The sequence below is a fragment of the Arachis hypogaea genome, chromosome 13 (assembly GCF_003086295.3).
Source record: "Arachis hypogaea cultivar Tifrunner chromosome 13, arahy.Tifrunner.gnm2.J5K5, whole genome shotgun sequence".
Taxonomy (NCBI): Eukaryota; Viridiplantae; Streptophyta; class Magnoliopsida; order Fabales; family Fabaceae; genus Arachis; species Arachis hypogaea.
The window spans coordinates 45,655,947-45,678,932 of record NC_092048.1 but is presented as its reverse complement, the minus strand read 5'-3'; positions in this window follow the sequence as shown (position 1 = coordinate 45,678,932).

The following is a 22,986-nucleotide window of genomic DNA, read 5'->3' as shown; positions in this document are numbered from 1 at the left end:
CCTATCCCAATCATCAATAACCCCTTTTTACATTTAGTAGCAATTCCTTTTGTACTTTTATTGAGAAACCTTCCATAGTTACCACATCTCGGATGACTCTTGGTACTCGCTCCTTATATTCGAACATGTCAGATATTCAGTTACACGCGTCGCCACGTTATCCATCATTTCGGCCACTCAAATATATCTCCTACAATCGTGATACCTCTTAGTAGTTCTCGAATGAATCAAAATCCGCTCTTGAAGGCTTCAGACAATGGTTTACGTCTTTCTCGATCTCTTCTTGATTCCCTTTTATTTACCAAGCTCCATTTTTCTTGGTAGCTCTCGATTGTCTTCTTACACTTTCTGAATATCATCTTTTCCCATGTTTCAAAATTTCAATGGATTTAGCCCGACACCCCCAGTCACACTCTCAGTATCTAACCGAGGGTTTCTACTTACTTAACAGTCCTCCTTCTTTATCGTCCCCCAAACAGCCCTTGGAGACTTCCTGCTGCGGGCGTTTGCCATCACGTTGGCCTTTGTCACATCTGTACGTATCCTAAACTCTTTAACAATGCATCGCAATTATTTTGAATGGTTTATTTGGGTCCGGCGTCACAAATACTGGCATTAAGGATAATCTTTTCTCTCAAGTTTCGAAAGTTGCTATGGCATTTAGGTATTCCATACACATGGTGCATTTATTACGTATACTTAATCATAAGCAATACGATCAATGAAAATTAAGGCTTTATAATTCCTAGTAATGTCACAGGTTCGTTTTGCGTTCAAATGCTTGCTCTAAGAAATCAACGTCTCTCTGGTTACAGTTATGATGCATACGCAATAATAGTATAGGCTCGAGTTGATTTTCAAAGAGATATTAAGCTTGAAAGACGAATGAATAGTATGAACAGTATTCTTGAGAAATTAGAAAGAGTGTTATATACGGTCGATCAGAGTTGTAGCAAATAATAGAATGCACAAGAAAAGGAATCTAGGTGCATCTCAAGAAAGGAAACCGGACCAAAAACATTTGATAGTATGGATAAGACGTACTGAATCAAGTAAATTTCAGTTAAGCTTGAGAATTACAAAGTTGTGAAGAGTGCACCCAACCTTCAGCAATTTCTAAGGCTCAAGAATCATTTGCCTATACCAAAACAAGCTCAGGCTCACCCCTGGACGGACAGATTCAAATACAAATGTGTGCACGTAAGGGGGTTAGATTTTTAGGGGATAAACCATTTGTTTTTTGAGGGAAAAAGGACTCTAAAACAAAATTCCATTATAGGTTACACAGGAAAAGCTAGATCGAGTTGCGAAAATTTGCCAGTACTATCCCTCCCGCATACAGTCTACTACTATGGTCTTCCCTTTCTACTAACAAAATGGGTGTTCTCCACAAGATAGCACTCGGTCGAACAAATTTTTTCTTTCATTACTCCCTTCAACCAAGTCCTAGGTTTAACACTAAGCTGGTCACTTCCAATCTTACATCCTCATCCCTGTCGCAGGCTATAAATAAATGTGGTGTTTCAAAATCACATATTACAATTTAAATTTTTGGTTATCAATTTTTGCAATTACGTCAATCCTGCTGATTCGATCGTCTCCCATCTTGAGTCTTTCCCTGCGGACAGTTCCTAGATACGTGCCCTGGTAGACCACACTTATAACATACGCCCAAGCCAATGCAGCACAGCCTATTCAGATGGTAACGACCACACTTCTAATATGTCAGCTCCTTCGAAGTATCTCTTGTTTGTTTTCCTCTACCGTCTCCTTCGTGATCATCATCCATTCCAACCAGGTTCCGACCATGAGGAAATGGTTGGGCATATCCTCTTCGCTTGAATCCTTGACCCCTAGGTACCAAATTCCGGTGGTGGTCTCTTCGGTGGAATTCCTAGTTATCATTCTTTGCCACCGCTGCGTTCCTCACACATTCTTCAGCTATTCGGCTCTTGTTCACAAGTTCAGAAAATATCCTGATCTCCATAGGTGCAACAAAGCTTAGAATATCATTCCGAAGGCCTCCTTCATACTTGATACATTTCCACTCAGCAAATTCCTCAGGATCTCCCTGACAAATGCGTGAAAAATGGCACAGTTCCTCAAATCTGCTAGTGTACTCAGTAACAGTCATCTAGCCCTGTTTCAACTGAAGCAGTTCAAGTTCCTTGGCATTTCTAACTGAGCTGGAAAAGTATTTCTTATAAAATTCTGTTCGAAATAAGTCCCAAGAAATTACAAAACCATCAGGCTGCAGAATACTCCTCATGCCCTGCCACCAATGCTGAGCCTCACCTTGCAGCTGGTAGGTTCCAAACTCAACCCACTGTTCTTCAGGAACCTGCTGGGCTTGTAATGCTCGCTCTATGGCTTGAATCCAATTGTCCGCATCAGTAGGGTTCGAGGTTCCTCTGAAGGTCGGAGGATGAAACTTTAGGAATCATCGCCGTTGTTACCATTATCTGAGGGTTGCGCTTTTTAATTTTGCGATTTTGTTCTACCTGAGTAGAGGGTCAATAATACAAAATAACGAGCTCCTAACTTAACCTGCGAAGCCATGGCTGGCCGGAGAATATTTATATACATATACGAGTATCCCTAGTACCCAAAATACAGAATTAAGACCCTATCTCTCCTATAACCTCTATGAGGAACAAAATAATCAAGTTTCTTGGAGAGAAAGCTAAGTAACTAAGTACATATACATAAGCTGATAAACCAAAATATCCTAGGAACTACTCCGCTTTAGGAATCCAGATGCTTCTTGAGGAACCTTCTGACCTGCATCTAAAAAACAAAACATAGCATGGAATGAGAACCGAAGGTTCTCAGCATGGTAAAGGTGCCATGCACTTAATATATAAGGTCCTAGGAATGCCAGAGGCAATCCTAGAATACCGACAATTGATAAACCCCAATTTTGTGGTTTATATTGTGTAGAATTTGGGGAATTTTGTCAATATTTCTCACATTTATTCACAAGAAATGCATGGTTTTGTGTTCACTTCCTAATATTGCTCCATGATGAAAAAACATGCTTGTTTTGCCTTAAAATTGCCATATTTTAATCTCCTTCTATTGCCATTCGATGCCGTGAAGTATTTGTTGAGTGATTTCAGGAATTATAGGGTAGGAATGGCCTAGAAGAGAGAAAGAAAGCATGTACAAAAGGGAGGAACATGAAGATTTGAATTTTTGGGAAAAGCAGCATTGGCGCGCACGCGCACTCCACGCGCACGCGTGGATGAGGATGGCTGGAAGCGGTGCGCAAGGATGGACGCATCCGCGCGGATCAGAAGATTCCTATTGACGCGCACGCGCACTTGGTGCGCACACGTGGATCACAAAAGTAATCGGTGTGCACGCGCGGGAAACTGCACTTGACCTCATTAAAGGAAATCGTGCCTAGCGATTTCTGAGGCTCATCAGGCCCAAATTCAAGCTGTTTCTGCATGGAAAAGACCCAAGGATGATAGGGGGAAAGAGGGGATCATTCATTTTACACTAAGACACATTTTTAGCTAATTTTTGCTTTTTGTTCTTTTAGAGAGAGAAACCCTTGTTCCTCTCTAGATCTAGTTTTAATTTGATCTTCCCTTGTTGAATTGTGGATTGGATCTTGTTAATTACTAGTTTTAATTGTTCAATTTGAATTCCTTAGTATAACTTTGCTTAGATCTTGTGTTATTTTTATGAATTCTTGTCAATTGTCATTTTATACCCATTTCATGAATGTTGTGAATCTTGACTTGTTGATGTTACATTGATGATTTCTATGATTAATTGTGTTGTTTGGATGATTGTATGTTAATAATTGTTAGTGGGTACTTGTTAATTTCAATTTAATTGCAATTTGAACATGTCTTTTATTAATGCTTACCAAGTGTTTGATGAATTGTTTACTTTGATTATGGAGTAGTTCTTTTCACTCTTGGCCTAGGTTAATGGGATTGGGTAAACTTGAGTCATTGGGTCTAATGGATTTGATGATTTGGGAGCCCTTAGTGGTCAATTTGATAACCATTGACGCTAACCTTCTATTAAGTCAATTAGTAGTGAGGTTAGAACTTATGGGTTGATGTTGACCAAACCATTTGACGTACTTCAAGTATAGAAGTAGACTTAATGAGTTTGGTTCCTCATAATTGTCAAGATATAGTTATTAGACAAGGATGGTGACCCCAATTCCCATGCCTAGCCAAGAGTTGCTTTTATTATTCACATTTGAAAACTCAAATTCTTGATTACTTGTCTTAGTTATAGTTACTTGTTTAGTTTAGAAGTAGAATCATACTGGATGTTACTTGTTAGTTTGGAATTGCTCATGTCTTGTTTAGTTATTTGAATTAGTTTATTGCATTGTAAGATTGCTTGCTTGTTAAGATTCCCCTTTACATTCATGCTCATGACTCACAACCCTAGATTTCTACCCAATGTTGAAGCACATGTTTGTCCATTCCTTGTGAGGCGACCCGAGGTTTAAATACTTCGGTTATTTCTATTGGGGTTGAACTTGTGACAACCAAATTCCTCTTCTAAATTTGATGCCCGAGGCTTGTTGTTGGTAGAGCTATACTTGCAACGTAATTTTATTGAGAAAAAACTTTACCGAGCATCCTCGGGATAACATCAACAATCATATTATAAAGCTTGGAATACTAAACAGAAACCATAAAAGGTAGGGGTTTTAAGAAAATCTAAACTTACTTAAACCTAACTTTGTCACTAAACCAGTCCACCTTTCCTCCGCTCCTCCATCACCAATGATTTAACAGAGACAAACAACCAAACAATTTCAAGCACAAGTAGAGAACAGGTAGAGTAGGTAGCAAATATAACAATTAGCATAGTATATATGTTCAGGTAGGCAATCCCAAGTAATGCAAAGCAAACAAAACAAACAGAATGCACATAATGTATGCCTGTTGATGAATCCATATTTGACGATATATTTTTCTTTGATTTGAGTGGATCTTATCATATAAACCCACATTTATTCATTCAAATAGCATGCTTTCGTGTTTTCTCTCTAGATTGTGCCTAAATGTGAAAACATGCGTTTTTGTGCTTAAATTAGTTATTTTAATCCCACTTTTATGCCACTCGATGTCATGACATGTTTGATGAGTGATTTTAGGTCCCAAAGGCAAGTTTGGCAAGCCAAAAGTGGAAGGAAGCATGTACAAAAGGAGAAAACATGAAGAAAATATAGGAGAAGCACACATCGGAGTGTGCGTGCGCACGACCTAGTGTGCGTACGCACAAAAGCCACAAAACCATGTGTGCGTACGCACGACAACCTATGCGTACGCACAAGAGGAAAATTAACATGTGTGCGGACGCACACACCTGTGCATCCACACACGTCCCAGCGCGTGACTCATTTAATGGAAATCGCTGGGGGCGATTTCTGGGCCTCCTCAGCCCAGTTTTTGGACTTTCTAAAGCTGATTCTTCCTATATTAAGCAAGGCCTCACTCCATGTGAAGGGGGGAGCAATTAGGGTTAGATTTTAGTTATGTAGTTCATTTTCTAGAGAGAGAAGCTCCCCCTTCTCTCTAGAACCTAGGGTTTTAGTTTAATTTCCTTGTAATTGCTACTTTTAATTCTTGTTTTAATCTAGTTTCTTCTACCTTTCCTTGTTCTATTGTCTTAATTTCCTTGTTTATCTTGTTAATTTCTCACTTTAGTTGTCTTTTATGTTCATGCACACTCTTGTCACTTTAATTTACATTCAATGCAATTTTATGTTTCATGTCATTTATTGCTTTATTGAGTTGCTATCTTTATTTTCCTTACATAGTAGTTGTAGCATTTATTATTTCTTGTCATTTTACCATGCTTTCTTTACATGCCCACCAAGTGTTTGACAAAATGCTTGGTTGGGATTTTGCTTAGTTTTTCTCACTCTTGGTTGAGAAATTGTGTGGTTTGGGTGAACTTGAGTGGTGGATATCCATTCTACATTGTGTGAGGGTTGTTAATTAATTTGGTTTCCCTTGACTCTAGGTGACCCACTAGTGTTGACTTAGGACTTAGGGATTGAAATTAATTATGCCTAGTTGACTTATCCTCGATGTAGGGTTGACTAATTGGGATTAATTCACACACAATTACCATGTTTGTGGTCCACAACTAGGATAGGAATCCTTAATCACCCACTTCTTGCCAAGAGTCCTTTTTAGCTTTCAATTTCCATTTTCATTGCCTTTACTTGTCTTCATTTAATTTCTTGCATGTTAAGTTACTTTCTTACAATTTAATTTCTTGCCAATTGCTATCATCCAACCCCCATTTTCCTATAGCCAATAATAGACACTTAATTGCAACTCCTAGGGAAGACGACCCGAGGTTGAATTACTCTCGATTTAAATTAGAAATATTAAACTTTGATGTTTGGGATTTAATTTACCGGTTTGGTCTATACTTGCAACGTAAGTTATCTTGAGTGGAAAAATCCAAACCGGTACAAAACTTCATTTTTCGCCACCTGTGCGGCCGCACACTCCTTGACATGCCCTCTGGTCGCAGTGCCAGCACAGCCCGTGCGTGCGTGCTGCCCTGTTTTTCTTGACCTGTGCGTGCGCACCGAGCTGTGCGTCCGCACGCGTCTCCCTTCTTACGTTATCTGTGTGGACGCACAGATGTGTGTGTTCGCACACAATTGATAGCCCCCTGGTGGGAGCGAGGGAACGGCCTGTGCGCATAGACCCCTACTCTTTTTGCGTTCTGTGCGTGCGCACGGACCTGTGTGTGCACGCACACACGACCCTTTCCCAAAAAAAAAAAGAAGAGTCTTCTGTGCGTGGGCACGCTCTTGTGCGCACGCACACTTCTTCATTCCTCTTCTGCCAGGAGTGCTCGCATAGGGTGTGCGAGCACACACCTCTTTTTTTCCTCATAGTGTGCGTACGCACACGTACCTGTACGTACACACACCCCTGTTTTCTCACTTTTATGCTTTTTTCCCCCTCTTCTTTCTTTCTACTTCTTTCCTTCTTTTCTTTTCCTCCCTCTTCTTTTCCTTTCACCCTATTTGCTACTTGTTCTTCTTTGTTTTGCTTGTATTTCATTATTATTTTGATAATTATATTAGTTTTAGTTTGGTAGTTTATTCATTAAATAAATTGCAAGTGTTCGTTTGATGATTAGATTGCTTGTTGCTTGAAGTTTCTACCAATGCACTTGTACTTTGCCTTAATTTACTAGTACCTAGTGGATTTGGATATTCATGTTTTGATTGTACCACTAGAACGAATTATATAAGTGCATTGAATTAAGTGATTTGAGTTGAAACTTACTTGTTCATTATGATTCTCATATCAAATTCATCACATACCCGATACTTGTTTCTTGTTAATGCTTTGCATTTGTTTGAGTGACCTAACTTGATTTTTATCAAGCTTATCACTTTTTGTAACAAGTATCTTTCCATGTGACTTTTTCATTATGTTTCATGATGAATAAGAAGTTTTCGTTCATTAATGGATTGGTTGTTGTTTATTGTGCTATTTTATACCAATTTTGTGCTTTCACCTGCACAATTTCAATAACCAATATCAAATACTCAATTCACTTTTGTGGTTACCTAGGATTGCTTGTGCCTAAAGTTTTACTTATTCTTTACTTGCAACCTAGGCTACTTCATTGAGGAACATGTGCTATTTCTTTTGAATAGGTGGTTGTTGTTTTTACCCCGCCGATGTGGGTGTTCTAAATCGTGCACACTTAGAATACTACACATTGTCTTCTATCATACCACACAACTTACTTTTCCTCAATTGTTATTTATTTGTTTACAAAGCAACCGGAACCCCCGAGCCCCCCAGCTGAAGGTGGAGCCCCATAGCTCTTCACTCCCGGATCATGAGTGTGCACGGAGGACCGTGCATTATTCAAGTGTGGGGGAGGATCGCCAACTTCGAGGGGGGGTAAAATTCTTTTCTTAGACACTTTGCAATATTTTTTTGTGCAATTTTTGTCTTATTTTCACTTTGTTTGGTTTGGTTTATTTGTAAATATTTCTTTAATGCTTATAGTATTAGGGTAGTAAATATTTGCATGTTACATGTTAGATTGAATAATTTTGGTAAAAACAACAAGAAATTTTCATGAAATCCCTTTTAGGGCATGCCATTGATTGAATTGAGAAATTGTTTTTCAAACTTGCTTGAAGTATTTTTCATAAGAACATAGAAAAGAGCTAGAACAACATACCTTGTGAGATTTGAGCCTTAATTGTATGGTTGCACAGCTTCAACCATAAAGTTTATTCTTGTGTGATAAAGTCCTTTTATGATTGTAATCTTTGATTTGCTTGATTCTATATGTCCATTATTTTGTGTATGAATACATGTATATGATTGAGGCTATTGTTTCAAATAGCTCACTTACCCAAATAGCCTACCCTTCATCTTCCGTTGTTAACTAACTTTGAGCCTATACTAAACCCATTTATTCTTAATTCTAGCACATTACAAGCCTGAAGTGAAAAAAAATAATAAATGTCCCTTGTTTGGATCTTTGATTAGCTTAGGCTAGTGAGAGTGTTTATCATTAAAGTTTGGGAAGTTTGGGAACATTGGTCGGGATAAAGGGGTTTTTTATATTTTTGTCAAAATTTTGGGAATTGGGTACATACTCATGTTTGAATTATGTTAAACCGTATGCATTGATGTTCTAGAAAAAATAAGAAAAATAAATAAAAAAAGAAAAATAATAATAATAAAAATAGAAAAGAAAAGTAATAAAAATGGGACAAAATGCCCCAAAGTGAAGGCAATAAGAATCAATGCATATGTGTGATGATCAAAAAGAGAATACATGAGTGTGTAAAAAAGTGAAAAATGGGTAGCTTGGTTAGCTTTGAATTGTATAGGTTGTCATAGGTTAGGTGGAAGCTTAGGTTGATCAAAGATTCAAATTCTAGTCCACTTGACCATATGCATCCTACCTTGACCCTAGCCCCATTACAACCATGGAAGTCCTCATGATATTTGTATGCATGCACTAAATAATTGTTGATTGTTAGATGACTTGCAAATCTTTGAGAAATATGACTAAAGAAGAATTGAGTGATTAAGCCCTAAACACTGAGCGAATTGAGTGAATACACATCCGGTGAGGGGTTCGGTCGCTCAATTCTTTGTTCTTGTGCCTTATATTATATCTTTTTGCAAGTTGTTTGTTGGTTAGTTTTGAAAATCTCAATTCAATTCTTTAGACTTTGATTATAGTGTATTGACTCTTTGCCTTGGCCCTAAGGCTTGTTTCGGATTACTTGGAATCTCTTGTTTGTTTTGTGCCAAACTAAATAGGAACCATAGTGTACAGATATATAGATAGCTTTTAGTGTGGTTGCATGCATGTAGTTGGTTGTATTGAATAAATTGTTTTTCCCCTTTTTTTTCTTCTCCTTTGATTGTGATTAGCATGAGGACATGCTATTGTTTAAGTGTGGGAGAATTGATGAATCCATATTTGACGATATATTTTGCATTGATTTGAGTGGATCTTATCATATAAACCCACATTTATTCATCCAAATAGCATGCTTTTGTATTTTCTCTCTAGATTATGCCTAAACGTGAAAACATGCGTTTTTGTGCTTAAATTAGTTATTTTAATCCCACTTTTATGCCACTCGATGCCATGACATGTTTGATGAGTGATTTTAGGTCTAAATGCAAGTTTGGCAAGGCAAAAGTGGAAGGAAGCATCTACAAAGGGAGAAAACATGAAGAAAACAAATGAGAAGCACACATCGGAGTATGCGTGCGCACGACCAAGTGTGCGTACGTACAAAAGCCACAAAACCATGTGTGCGTACACATGACAACCTGTGCGTCCGCACACGTCCCAGCACGTGACTCATTTAATGGAAATCACTGGGGGCGATTTCTGGGCCTCCTGAGCCTAGTTTTTGGAATTTCTAAAGCTGATTCTTCCTATATTAAGCAAGGCCTCACTCCATGTGAAGGGGGGAGCAATTTGGGTTAGATTTTAGTCATGTAGTTCATTTTCTAGAGAGAGAAGCTCCCCCTTCTCTCTAGAACCTAGGGTTTTAGTTTAATTTCCTTGTAATTGCTACTTTTAATTCTTGTTTTAATCTATTTTCTTTTACTTTTTCTTGTTCTATTGTCTTAATTTCCTTATTTATCTTGTTAATTTCTCATTTTAGTTGTCTTTTATGTTCATGCACACTCTTGTCACTTTAATTTACATTCAATGCAATTTTATGTTTTATGTCATTTATTGCTTTATTGAGTTGCTATCTTTATTTTCCTTACTTAGTAGTTGTAACATTTATTATTTCTTGTCATTTTACCATGCTTTCTTTACATGCCCACCAAGTGTTTGACAAAATGCTTGGTTGGGATTTTGCTTAGTTTTTCTCACTCTTGGTTGAGAAATTGTGTGGTTTGGGTGAACTTGAGTGGTGGATGTCCATTCTACATTGTGTGAGGGTTGTTAATTAATTTGGTTTCCCTTGACTCTAAGTGACCCACTAGTGTTGACTTAGGACTTAGGGATTGAGATTAATTATGCCTAGTTGACTTATCCTCGATGTAGGGTTGACTAAATGGGATTAATTCACACACAATTACCATGTTTGTGGTCCACAACTAGGATAGAAATCCTTAATCACCCACTTCTTGCCAAGAGTCCTTTTTAGCTTTCAATTTCCATTTTCATTGCCTTTACTTGCCTTCATTTAATTTCTTCCATGTTAAGTTACTTTCTTACAATTTAATTTCTTGCCAATTGCTATCATCCAACCCCCATTTCCCTATAGCCAATAATAGACACTTAATTGCAACTCCTAGGGAAGACGACCCGAGGTTAAATTACTCTCGGTTTAAATTAGAAATATTAAACTTTGATGTTTGGGATTTAATTTGCCGGTTTGGTCTATACTTGCAACGTAAGTTATCTTGAGTGGAAAAATCCAAACCGGTGCAAAATCTCACTCGTCACCTGTCCTATGGCTGATAATATCATCTGTTGATTACATGTCCTGGTAGCTAACCATAGACTGAAACACCCATGCAGAGCAAGTGGGTTTGAGGTACAAACCCATTGCTACTACCCGCTTAACCCAGAGCCAGTGGAATAACCACTACTGCGGCTACTACCCAGGCGGTGTTTAAAGGCTCAGCCTGGAGCAAGTGAAAGATCCACTACTGCTGGCCTGCTGCTACTACCCAGGCATCATAAACATACTTTTATTCAATTTGAATTAAGCATTATCATTATCAATTCTTAAAGATTAACCTGAAGCAAGTGGGACGAGTGATAAACCCCTATTTTATGATTCATCTTGTGCTCAATTAAGTGTTTTTATCAATTCTTCACCCACTTATTCATATGAATTGCATGGTTTTATAATTCCTTCCTTATTTTATGATATATGTGAAAACATGTTTCCTATGCTTTAAATATATTAAATTTAATTATCCTTTATTACCATTCAATGCCGTGATCTGTGTGTTAAGTAATTTCAGGCTTTATAGGGTAGGAATGGCTTAGAGGACAGAAAGGAAACAAACAAAAATGGAAGGAAAGCACAAAAATAGAGTTTTGAAGAAAAGGTAGCGACGCGCACGCGTGGACGACGCGGACACATGACTGACGCGTATGCGTGACAAGGAAAAACTCCAAATGACGCGAACGCGTGACCCACGCGCACGCGTGACGGACGCCACTTGAAGTAAATTGCAGAAGTCGCCCCCAGCGATTTTTGGACCCTTTTCGGCCCAAATCCAAGCCCAGAAACACAGAATATAAGCCAGAGAATGGGGGAATCAACAAGGAGGATGGATACAACATTCATAATTCACAATTCTAGGTTTTAGATGTAGTTTTCTAGAGAGAGAGGTTCTCTCCTCTCTCTTAGGTTTTAGAATTAGGATTTCTCTTATTTTATGGTTATTTCTTCATATCAGGTTCAATGTTCCCCACTTTAATTTTATGTTCTCTTCTACTTTTAGTTACTTTAATGCTTTTACTCATGAATTACTTATGTTGCCAAATTGGTTTATGAACTTTCCATGTTAAATTTGAATATTCTATTTAATATATTTTGAGGTATTTCAGATTTATGATTATTTTATTCTATTTATGATTTATTTTTCCTTTTGGCTTTGGTTAATTAATTAGTCTACTTGACTTTCCTTTATTTAGTAAGGGTTAACTAAGTGGGAGCAGCAAACAATTCTCATCACACCTGATAAGGATAACTAGGATGGAATTTCTAGTTCTTACATCTTACCAAGAGTTTTCTTTATAATTATTAAATTATTTTTCTTGCCATTTAAATTACTTGTTCTCTAATTCAAAAAATCCAAAAACATACATTTTTTCATAACCAATAATAATCCATACTTCCCTGCAATTCCTTGAGATACGACCCGAGGTTTAAATACTTCGGTTATAAATTTTATTGGGTTTTGTTACTTGTGACAACCAAATTTTTGCACGAAAGGACTCTCTGCTGGTTTAGAAACTATACTTACAACACGATTATTCTTATAAAAATTCTTTACCCGCAGAAGTCAATCGTCAAAATGGCACCGTTGCCGGGAAATTGCAATTGTGTGCCTTATTATTGGTTATTGTAAATATTTTATTTTGCTTGTTTATTTCTTTCTTATTTTTGTTTTTAATTTTTATTAGTTACTATAAACTCTCACCCCCGTCGCTTTGAGTTTGGTTCTAATGTTGTTGAAAAGAATGGAAGCTATAACAGGAACATGCATCAAGGTCAAACCAATCATAGATGGAAGGAGCTACGAGGATCTGATCAACCCTTTTGGCAACAACACCTTCCAAGATACCATGGATAATGACCATTCTACAATGCATGCCAAGACAATAGTTACGGTGGACTTTCTCGTGACAACCAACCCCCACCAGTTTACTATGGTCAAGAGCCATTCCGAGGTGTATACCAAGATGATAGATATGGTGGACCCCCTTGTGGTTACCAACAAGCCCCATCATACGCCCATAAACCACCTCCTCAACATAGCTTCGAACCACTATACTCACAAGCCAACCACAACCATTCATCTCCATATGCCCCCTAACTCTTATCCACCCCAATTTCAATCCAATTACTCCCAAGAACCACCACTTCCATATACACCATATCCATGTCCATCAAACCAAGTATCACAGGATCGTCTCAAGGACACAGTGAACCAATTTCATGCAACCCTTCATCAATTGGAGTAAGTGATAAACTAATTAGCCCCCAGTACGGAGGAGACATTAGAAGCTCCGGTGGACAACACAGAACATGACTTTGTACTGGAACAAGTAGAGGAAGCTGCAATTATCGAAGAAGATGAATTGGTTGAAGACTTAGGAGATGCTGAACCTCCATGGGAATTAAGAATTGTGGACAATTCCGTCAAAAAATTTGAAATCGATGCTAAGGAGGATAGTGCACAACCCCCAAAGCATATATCTTATGAAGAATTGGACGAAACAATTCAAGAAGCAAGTTTCCTTGGTAATGATGATCATGAATCAAGTTCTCCTAATGATGACCTCGCAGTCATAATTGAACTCTTTGAGCTAGAAGATTTGTTACCAAGTGAATATGAAGATAATGTAGAGGTAGATTTTTCCCAACCTCCAACTTATGACTCGAGTGATGAAGAAGAAATTGAAGACTTTGATCAAGACATGGTTGAAATTGAAGAGATTAGTTAGGAATTGGAAGAATTCACAGAGGAGTACAAGGAAGTAGAGCTTGAAGAACCACTAAAAACACCTCTCCCACGGCCATTACCACCTAATACAAACTTCAAGTGGGTAAAATCCTTAGCCTTTATCTTTACTTTTACACTTGAATATGGCTTGCTTGAAACAGATGGCCAGCTTAGCGCTCTTTGCGGCTTTAAGAGTAAGAGGGAGATGGTTAGTAATAGAAGTTGGTATCCAAGGTTCAATACAGTTCTACGCTCCGATTGGAAATGCAAGGATTGGTATAGAGCTCGATTTAATGGGTTTCGGAAGAAGTTCGGGTATCTCAGTGGAAATTCAGGTTGTGTACCACCCGGTTAGAAAAATGAAGATCAATACAAAGACGGTTACAAAAGCAAAGTTTGGGATCCTGGGATTCATTCTGACAATCAACAGCCGTGGACCCTGAAAACCTGCTTTGATTTGCTCGAAGGCTTTACATGCCTAGTTTGGGACCCCGGATGTTATTGGAATTGCAAGCATTGGTGGAGATTTTCGGATGAGTTCAAGCATAAGCCACCATGACAAGAAGCTCACCAAATGTCCAACTTAAGGACTTTAACTAAAAGTGCTAGGTGGGAGACAACCCACCACGGTATGATCGTTCCTTTTTCAACTTTAATTTTGTGTCGTTTTGTTTGTTTTTAGTTTTATTTTATTTTATTTTATTTTATATTATTTTTCCTTAGGATCATTCATGACATCTGCATCTTTCATATTATATATTGCATAAAAAAATGCACCCCACGCGTGCGAATGGGCCACGCGCGGGCGTCGATTCGAAACCAACGTAACAATCCAACACCCAGAAAGTTGGGTTGGAATCGTGCGGCTGTCATGCGTTAGGCATAATTTGGGCCACGCGTACGCATCAACAACGCGAACGCGTCACTTTCACTTCACACACACCATGCGAAAGCGTGGGCGACGCGTACGCGTCACGTGGAAATTCTTGTCCCCCAATTGAAACAGAGAGTTGTGCCAAAACGACGCTGGAATTGTGCATTTAGCACAATTCTAAGCGATGCGTATGCGTGCCCCACGCGTACGCGTCACTTTCATTATCCCTCACTCATGCGATCGCGTCAATGAGGCGGCCGCGTCATTGCCTTTCCGCCCCAACCACGCGTTCGCGTGACCCACGCGTCCGCGTGGATTTGAATCCACTAACCCAAACCACGCGAAACCCTAGCCCACCCCCCCCCCCCGCGTCACCATTTTCCCTCCCCTCCCCCTCTGCACTCTCTTTTCTCCCCTCTCCCTTTCTCCTTCCCCCCTCTTCCCCTCCACTCCACTGCCCTTCTCCCTCCACTGCCACGCCACCCTCACCGAGCCTCCATCACCATCGCCGCGCCCCCGCCGGCCACCACAACCCTCAACCTTCTCACCCCTTCTTCTCTTCTCTCCTCCATAACCCTCTTTCATCCCCTGCGCCAAACCGAACTACCAAGGACCACTGTCGCGCTGCCCTGCCACCACCGCGAAACCCCCAGTGCCGCTACTTCGCCAGCCACCACTACCACACCACCACCATCTCTCTGAACCCAATTTCTGTTCCTCTGCCTACCAGGTTACGCCAAACACCGATTCCTTTCCAAGTTAGTTAGTTAGTTACATTTTTTTCAAATAATATTCAAATTAGGATAGTTAGAGATGCATGATTGTAGTGGATTTTAGGTGGTTAGGTAGCTAGGATGTGGTTAGTGGATTTAGGCCTGATAATTGCACTGTTCTTATTACTTGTTTTATCTGTTTCGCAATTTTCAATTTGCTGTGATGATACTGCTGTTCATATGCTGTTCTTTACCATTATTTAATGCAGATTGAGTTTGTTTATTCTGAAATCATGTGAATTACTAATTGTTACTCTTTTCTGCACTACTTTATTACCATATGAACTATTTTTGCTGCTGTTTATTACCCGGGAATGTCCAATTTTTAGCCGGAATGCTGCCCATTTTTTTTTCAACAAATTGCTTCACTCAACTCCCATTCATGAATTAGTTTTGGAAATTTCAAGTTTTGCACTAATTGGTTTTCAACCAAAGCAATTCATGAATGCATGGGCTAGCTTTCTTATTCTTTCTGATTCCCTTATTCATTGAATAACATTATTGATGATTCCACTTTCATTTTGCAATTCTTTTCTATGATTAATCATCAATAATCTGCAATATTTACTTGTATGTGAGTTACTTGTTATTCAAGTATGTGCAATTTTTGTTAACTAGAACCACATTACCATGTCACTTACTTTAACTTCACTTTTTAACTCCTAACTGCTTTAACTCTCTAACTTTTCTTTTGGTTTTTACCTAACTATTTTCAACCCATTTCAAGGCATGATTACTGTTGTTCCTAATTAACAAAGAATTCCACATATCATAAGATTTTGGATTGTAATTTTTATTCTCCAACTTTTAACTTGAATACAGTCCAATATTTTACATTTATTTAACTCACTCCATGCTTATATTGCTCTTTTATTCCTCTTTTGTCCCTCTATGCTTATATTGATAAAATCCTATTTGCTTACCTATTTTCCTGCTTTAGTTTCTTAAACTGTATCCTGGAACTTCTACTTTTCAGGATGTCTGACCCTAAAAGCAAAGGAAAGGGCAAAACAACCACTGGCAAAAGGAAAAGAGGCGAATCCTCTACCTCTATATTGGATATCCTCCATGATGATTCCTGGCGGGAGAAGAATTTTACCCCGTAGGAAAAGGCTGATCAATTGGTGCCTACCATAGACTCCATCAAGTTTGCCAACAGATATTGTGAGCTGAAGTATCCAGTCTTTGTAACTTCCAGGAACCTATACCTAGAAAAGACCCTCAAAATTCCAGAAGAACTCAAACAACACACCTCAGACCAAATTAAACAGAGAGGCTGGTTTTTCCTGGAGAGGAACTTGACTGAGGTCAACTCATCCTGGGTCAAAGAATTCTACTGTAACTACTTCAAAACGTCCCTGGATGCAGTGCAACTCAGAGGCAAGCAAATTCTGGTTACTGAGGAAGCAATCGAAGAAATCCTCAACCTCCAGCCTAAATCAGATCAGCCAGATGGTTACCAAAAGGCTGAAGAGGATATGAGATTCATGAGATTTGACTGGGACGCAGTAAAGCGGACTATAGCTCTTGATCCTACTGTCCCATGGGTCATGAGCAAGTCCACAGTGGCCCCAAAGGGAATTAAGCTTATTTATCTGAATGATGAGGCTCGGCTTTGGCAGCAAATTCTGAGTAACTACGTGATGCCAAGCACTCATGAGACAGAGGTGCCAGCTGCCACGATTACCCTCATTTGGTGTATGATGGAGGGCAAGGACCTATATCTTTCCCGCTTTATCCGGTATTACATGGCTAGGGTCCATGTCAAAGGCACTCTGCCTTTCCCATATTTGATCACTCAGCTAGGCCGCCGCGCTGAGGTGCCCTGGGAGCTTGCAGATGAGAAGCCAACCGCCGCAGACTGCAAGAAGATTATACCTCACAGCAGAAAGTTCCAGGCTTTGGGCTACCGACCTCCATTTCTCACTGCCTCTGCTGAGGCAGCCACATCTTCCGCTACCCCTTCAGCATCTACTGCACCAGCCACCACCACTGCACCATCACCTGCTCCCGAGCCCATTTATCACCTCGTGCACCGACTCTTCGCGCGCCTGGATCATATGGAGCGTCGCAGCAAGCGACGCTATGAGCACTTAAAGTTGATGATCAGATCAGATAGTGACATTCCCTCTGAGTCTGACACACCATCGGAGCCGTCTGATGCGGAAGCGGATGATCATGAGGAGGAGGCACGTGCAGCAGCTGAGCAGGCAAGACCTGAGCAGGCTGCACCACATCATGAGGAGCCCCATCAGATACAGCCAGCAGATCCATAGGTCCCTCTACAGATAGAGCCTTCGCTTCAGCAGGCAGATCCTCCGACACTTATACAGACTGCAGACTCTCAGGCCACCACAGAGACACCAGCAGCACATCCTTCCGGAGATGCAACTTCTTCACACCCAGCTTGATAGAGCATCGAGGACGATGCTATTAATTAAGTGTGGGGAGGTCGCCATCTCCGGCGAACTTTATTTTTGGTGAACCACTTTCGAACTCTTTTTGTCCTATTTTGTTTATTTTCTATATTTTATTTTACTTTATCTTATTTGTCTTTCAGTACTTGTGTATTTTCCTTTTACTGTATTTCTGTTTACTTTATTATATTTCACACTTTGGTTTATATATATATCTTAGATATTTAGTTTAGTTTGCACTTTTAGCTTATTAAGTTGTGATATAAAAAATATGGATTAATTAGTTTAGTTTACCCTTTTAGCATACGATAGCTTGGTTTAATTGAAAATAAAAAGAGTAAACTAGAAACTTTAGTTTTTCATAATCACAACAATCCACACACACACTATATATATATATATAGCAATAAATGTGGGTTAATTGACAACATTTTTTCAAGGAAAACACTAAATTTTATAAGAGCCATTCTAAGATTCACATTGAGTTGAATGAAAACTCTTGATTTCTACTTGCATGATATACATAACTGATATATGGTTTTTGAGCCAAAGAATACACAACCCGTAAGTTTTTGAGCTTAATTGTATGGCTACATTTAACCATAAATTTCATTCCTGTGTGTTTCGCACTTCTTTTCTATGCTTGCAATCTTTACTTTGTTTCAGTCTATATGTCCAATATAGAATGTATTTACATACTTGCATGTGATTGAGGCCATTACTTGTTTTTGCTCACTTATCCCAAATAAGCCTACCCTTTTATGTCACCCTTGTTAGCCCCCTTGAGCCTTTTAATCCCCTTTTTGTTCTATAACCACATCACTAACCTTAAGCAGAAAAACAAATTAAAAATCCCAAATTGAATCTTTGTTTAGCTTAAGATAGAGATTGTGTATCCACTAAGTGTGGGAAAACGTGGGAACATGGGTTGATAGGAAAGGATTAAATTAATAAAATAATCAAAAATTTGGGAGCATGCTCATGTGAAACCAAAATAATTAAAAATACCATGTGCATTGAAAATGTTATGTTTATGTAAAAAAAATCTCTCTTTTAGTTAAATAAATAAATAAGGGGACAAAATTACCCCATTAGTAAGTTCAAAAGAAAAACCAATGCACATGGGATAAAAATTAAAAAATTAAAATTAGTACATGAGTATGTGACATAAAAGTGAGAAAATTGGGAAGACCAGGATAATTTTAAATTTTTATAGAGAATGTATATGTTAGGTGAGATCTTAGACTAATCAAAGACTCGATTTATAGCTCACTTAGCCTTATATATATCCTCACCTTTACCTTGGCCCCATTACAACCTTAAAAAAGACCTTATGATGTTTGTATGAATACATTATATATTTGTTGATTGGTTAGATGAAGAACAAAATTTTAGAAAGCATGAATAGAAAAGAATAGAGTGATTAACCCCAAACACTGAGTGACTAAAGAGTAAACACAAATCCAGTGAGGGTTCAATAGCTCATTTCCATATATCCATGTTAAATTATTAAATTGTCTTGCAAGTTTGTGGATCCCTTTAACTCAACTCAATTGTGAATGTGTTTTAATATGATTTGGCCTTGGTTGTACATATATGATTCCTTGAAAATATGAATCAAATTAACCACATGTAAGCTTTATATATATAGGTGGATAATAATTAGAATTTCATGATTCATTTAGGTAGCTAGAATTTAGAATAGATTGCATTGCATAAGATTCCACCATTCTACCTTCATTCTTTTCTCTTGGATTTAGCATGAGGACATGCTATTGTTTAAGTGTGGGGAGGTTGATAAACCCCTATTTTATGATTCATCTTGTGCCCAATTAAGTGTTTTTATCAATTCTTCACCCACTTATTCATATGAATTGCATGATTTTATAATTCCTTCCTTATTTTATGATATATGTGAAAACATGTTTCCTATGCTTTAAAAATATTAAATTTAATTATCCTTTATTACCATTCGATGCCGTGATCTGTGTTAAGTAATTTCAGGCTTTATGGGACAGGAATGGCTTAGAGAAAAGAAAGGAAACATACAAAAATGGAAGAAAAGCACAAAAATGGAGTTTTGAAGAAAAGGCAGCGACGTGCACGCGTGGACGATGCAGACGCATGCCTAGTGCAAAACGCAAGCGACGCGCATGAGTGGACGACGCGGACGCGTGCTTGGCGCAGAACACAAATGACGTGGACGTATGACTGACGCGTACGCGTGACAAGGAAAAACTCCAAATGACGCGAACGCGTGACGGACTCCACGTGCAGTAAATTGCAGAAGTTGCCTCCAGCGATTTCTGGACCCTTTTTCGGCCCAAATCCAAGCCCATAAACACAGAATATAAGCCAGAGAATGGGGGAATCAACAAGGAGGATGGATACAACATTCATAATTCACAATTCTAGGTTTTAGATGTAGTTTTCTAGAGAGAGAGGTTCTCTCCTCTCTCTTAGGTTTTAGAATTAGGATTTCTCTTATTTTATGGTTATTTCTTCATATCAGGTTCAATGTTCCCCACTTTAATTTTATGTTTTCTTCTACTTTTAGTTACTTTAATGCTTTTACTCGTAAATTACTTATGTTGCCAAATTGGTTTATGAACTTTCCATGTTAGATTTGAATATTCTATTTAATATATTTTGAGGTATTTCAGATTTATGATTATTTTATTCTATTTATGATTTATTTTCCCTTTTGGCTTTGGTTAATTAATTAGTCCACTTGACTTTCCTTTATTTAGTAAGGGTTAACTAAGTGGGAGCAACAAACAATTCTTATCACACCTGATAAGGATAACTAGGATGGAATTTCTAGTTCTTACACCTTACCAAGAGTTTTTTTTATAATTATTAATTTATTTTTCTTGCCATTTAAATTACTTGTTCTCTAATTCAAAAAACCCAAAAGCATATCTTTTTTCATAACCAATAATAATTCATACTTCCCTGCAATTCCTTGAGATACGACCCGAGGTTTAAATACTTCGGTTATAAATTTTATTGGGTTTTGTTACTTGTGACAACCAAATTTTTGTACGAAAGGATTCTCTGCTGGTTTAAAAACTATACTTACAACGCGATTTTTCTTATAAAAATTTTTTACTCGCAGAAGTCAATCGTCAACGAGCCACCATCCTTGCTACTACCCAGGTATCTTAAGCATACATTCGCTTATTCCAAATGAGTTCAATTATCTATCAACATATCATTATCATAAATGTTCATCATTTTCATAACATTTCCACCCTTCTTATTCATAATCCATCATTTTAACATTTACTTCAATTCCAAGTTATCTTATTTTCCTAGCTTCAACTAGCTACTGGACTTAGTACTATACCTTAAATCTAAAAGGAAGGAAAATGGAGGTTTAGAAGTGAAAATCTGCTTTAAAATTCCCAAAAATCCAGTTTTGCAGCAAACAGAGGTCACGCGTGCGCATGGGTCACGCGCACGCGTGGTGACAATAGCACGTCACGTGTACGCGTGAGTCATGCGTACGCGTGATCATGCGCACTGGCTTCTCACGCGCACGCATGGCTACCCGCGCATGCGCCGTTTAAAGTGCCACACCACGCGTACGCGTGGACATACGTTTTTCCAAAAAAATGGCAGATTGCTCAGAAAGCTGCTAAAATTCAGTTTTGATATCCTGCCAACACATTTTTCACCCTAAATTTCAATCGTCCATAACTTCCTCTACAAGTTTTCGTTTTTCTCAAACTTTATATCAATCTCAAGCTTATTAAATACTCTTTAATTTAGAACAAACCTCATTTATATTCAAAATTTAAGGAGCAAGTTATGGACTTCCAAAGTTCATCAAAAATCACTTTTTACCAAACTTTGCCAAACCTCATTTTCTTACCAAAAACACATTTTCCTTTCCAAAACTCATTTTCACTCAACTCAACATTCCATAACCATCAATACCACAACAATCTTCACAATTCTACCATTTTTTTTCCATTCAACAACATCATACTCCAATCTCTCAATTCATCAATAGGATATCATTTTGTCATTTCAATATGTATATATGTGGCATCATCAATTCATCATTCATTAACTCATCATTCACATCATATCCTTACCAACTATAATACCCAAGCTTCCATCACTTTACTTTAGTCAATTACACACCAATATATATATAAACCCTTTATCAATAACTCATTACCCTAGTCACAATAATCACCATCAAACCACTACAATTCACATTCATTCGCCTTCTCCACTTCACAAGCACCAATACATCTTTAATTAGCATTCCAATTTTAGCAACAACAGATTAACCCAAAATTCAACATTTATCATCAAACACTAATCAATTTACATGCTTGTACATTCATCTCTATCTTATAGTCCACTAGCCTAAGTCTTCACAGAATATTATATATTAAATACATGAAGCCTAAACTATACCTTGGCCACTTTTTCACATATTATCCAAAGCTAAATACAGCCCCAAAAGTCCAACAATTACCATAGCATTGACACCAATCCTCCACCAAGCCTCAATTGTCCAAAATCAAATTCCAATATGTCCATAAACACCTAAGTTCACATATCCATACACTAATTTAATACCCAATACCTAAATTCAAGAAATTAACTAGGATTTTCTAATCCTCACCTTATCCAAGTATCACACAAGCAAGGGCGAATGTTAAAACGTGAATTCCTTACCTTAAAATGTACCATGCTTTGTAGAGCTCGACGCTACAGACGCGTGGCCGCAAACAGTGCGACGATCGGAGCTCCGGATCAAAAGTTACGTAGATTTGAAGTTGAAGTGAGGGTTAGGTTTTTTGCTTTTGCTCTTCTCCCTCCATGAAATGTTTCCCAGCATGAATAATGAAGAAGAAGAGAAATAAGAAGTTGTGTCTCTTTAATGGATTGGATTCGGTTGGGCCTTGGGCCCATTTTGGTCCCAGTTCAACCGGTCCGGCCCAATCTTGGGCCAAATTCTTTGAAATTGGTGTCAAAATTCTCGTTTTGACGAGCTCTATCTTATTTTAATAGTAGATTTTCATTTTTAATTTTTTTTATTAAAATTTAATTTATTGACTAATTATTTGCTAATTTTACGAGTTTTACACGAGGTCAGCTTCAAGAAACTCTGAATATGCCGAAGGACTACCCACGCCTCTTCTCAGATTATTGAATCTGAATTTTGAGGGCAAAATTCCTAA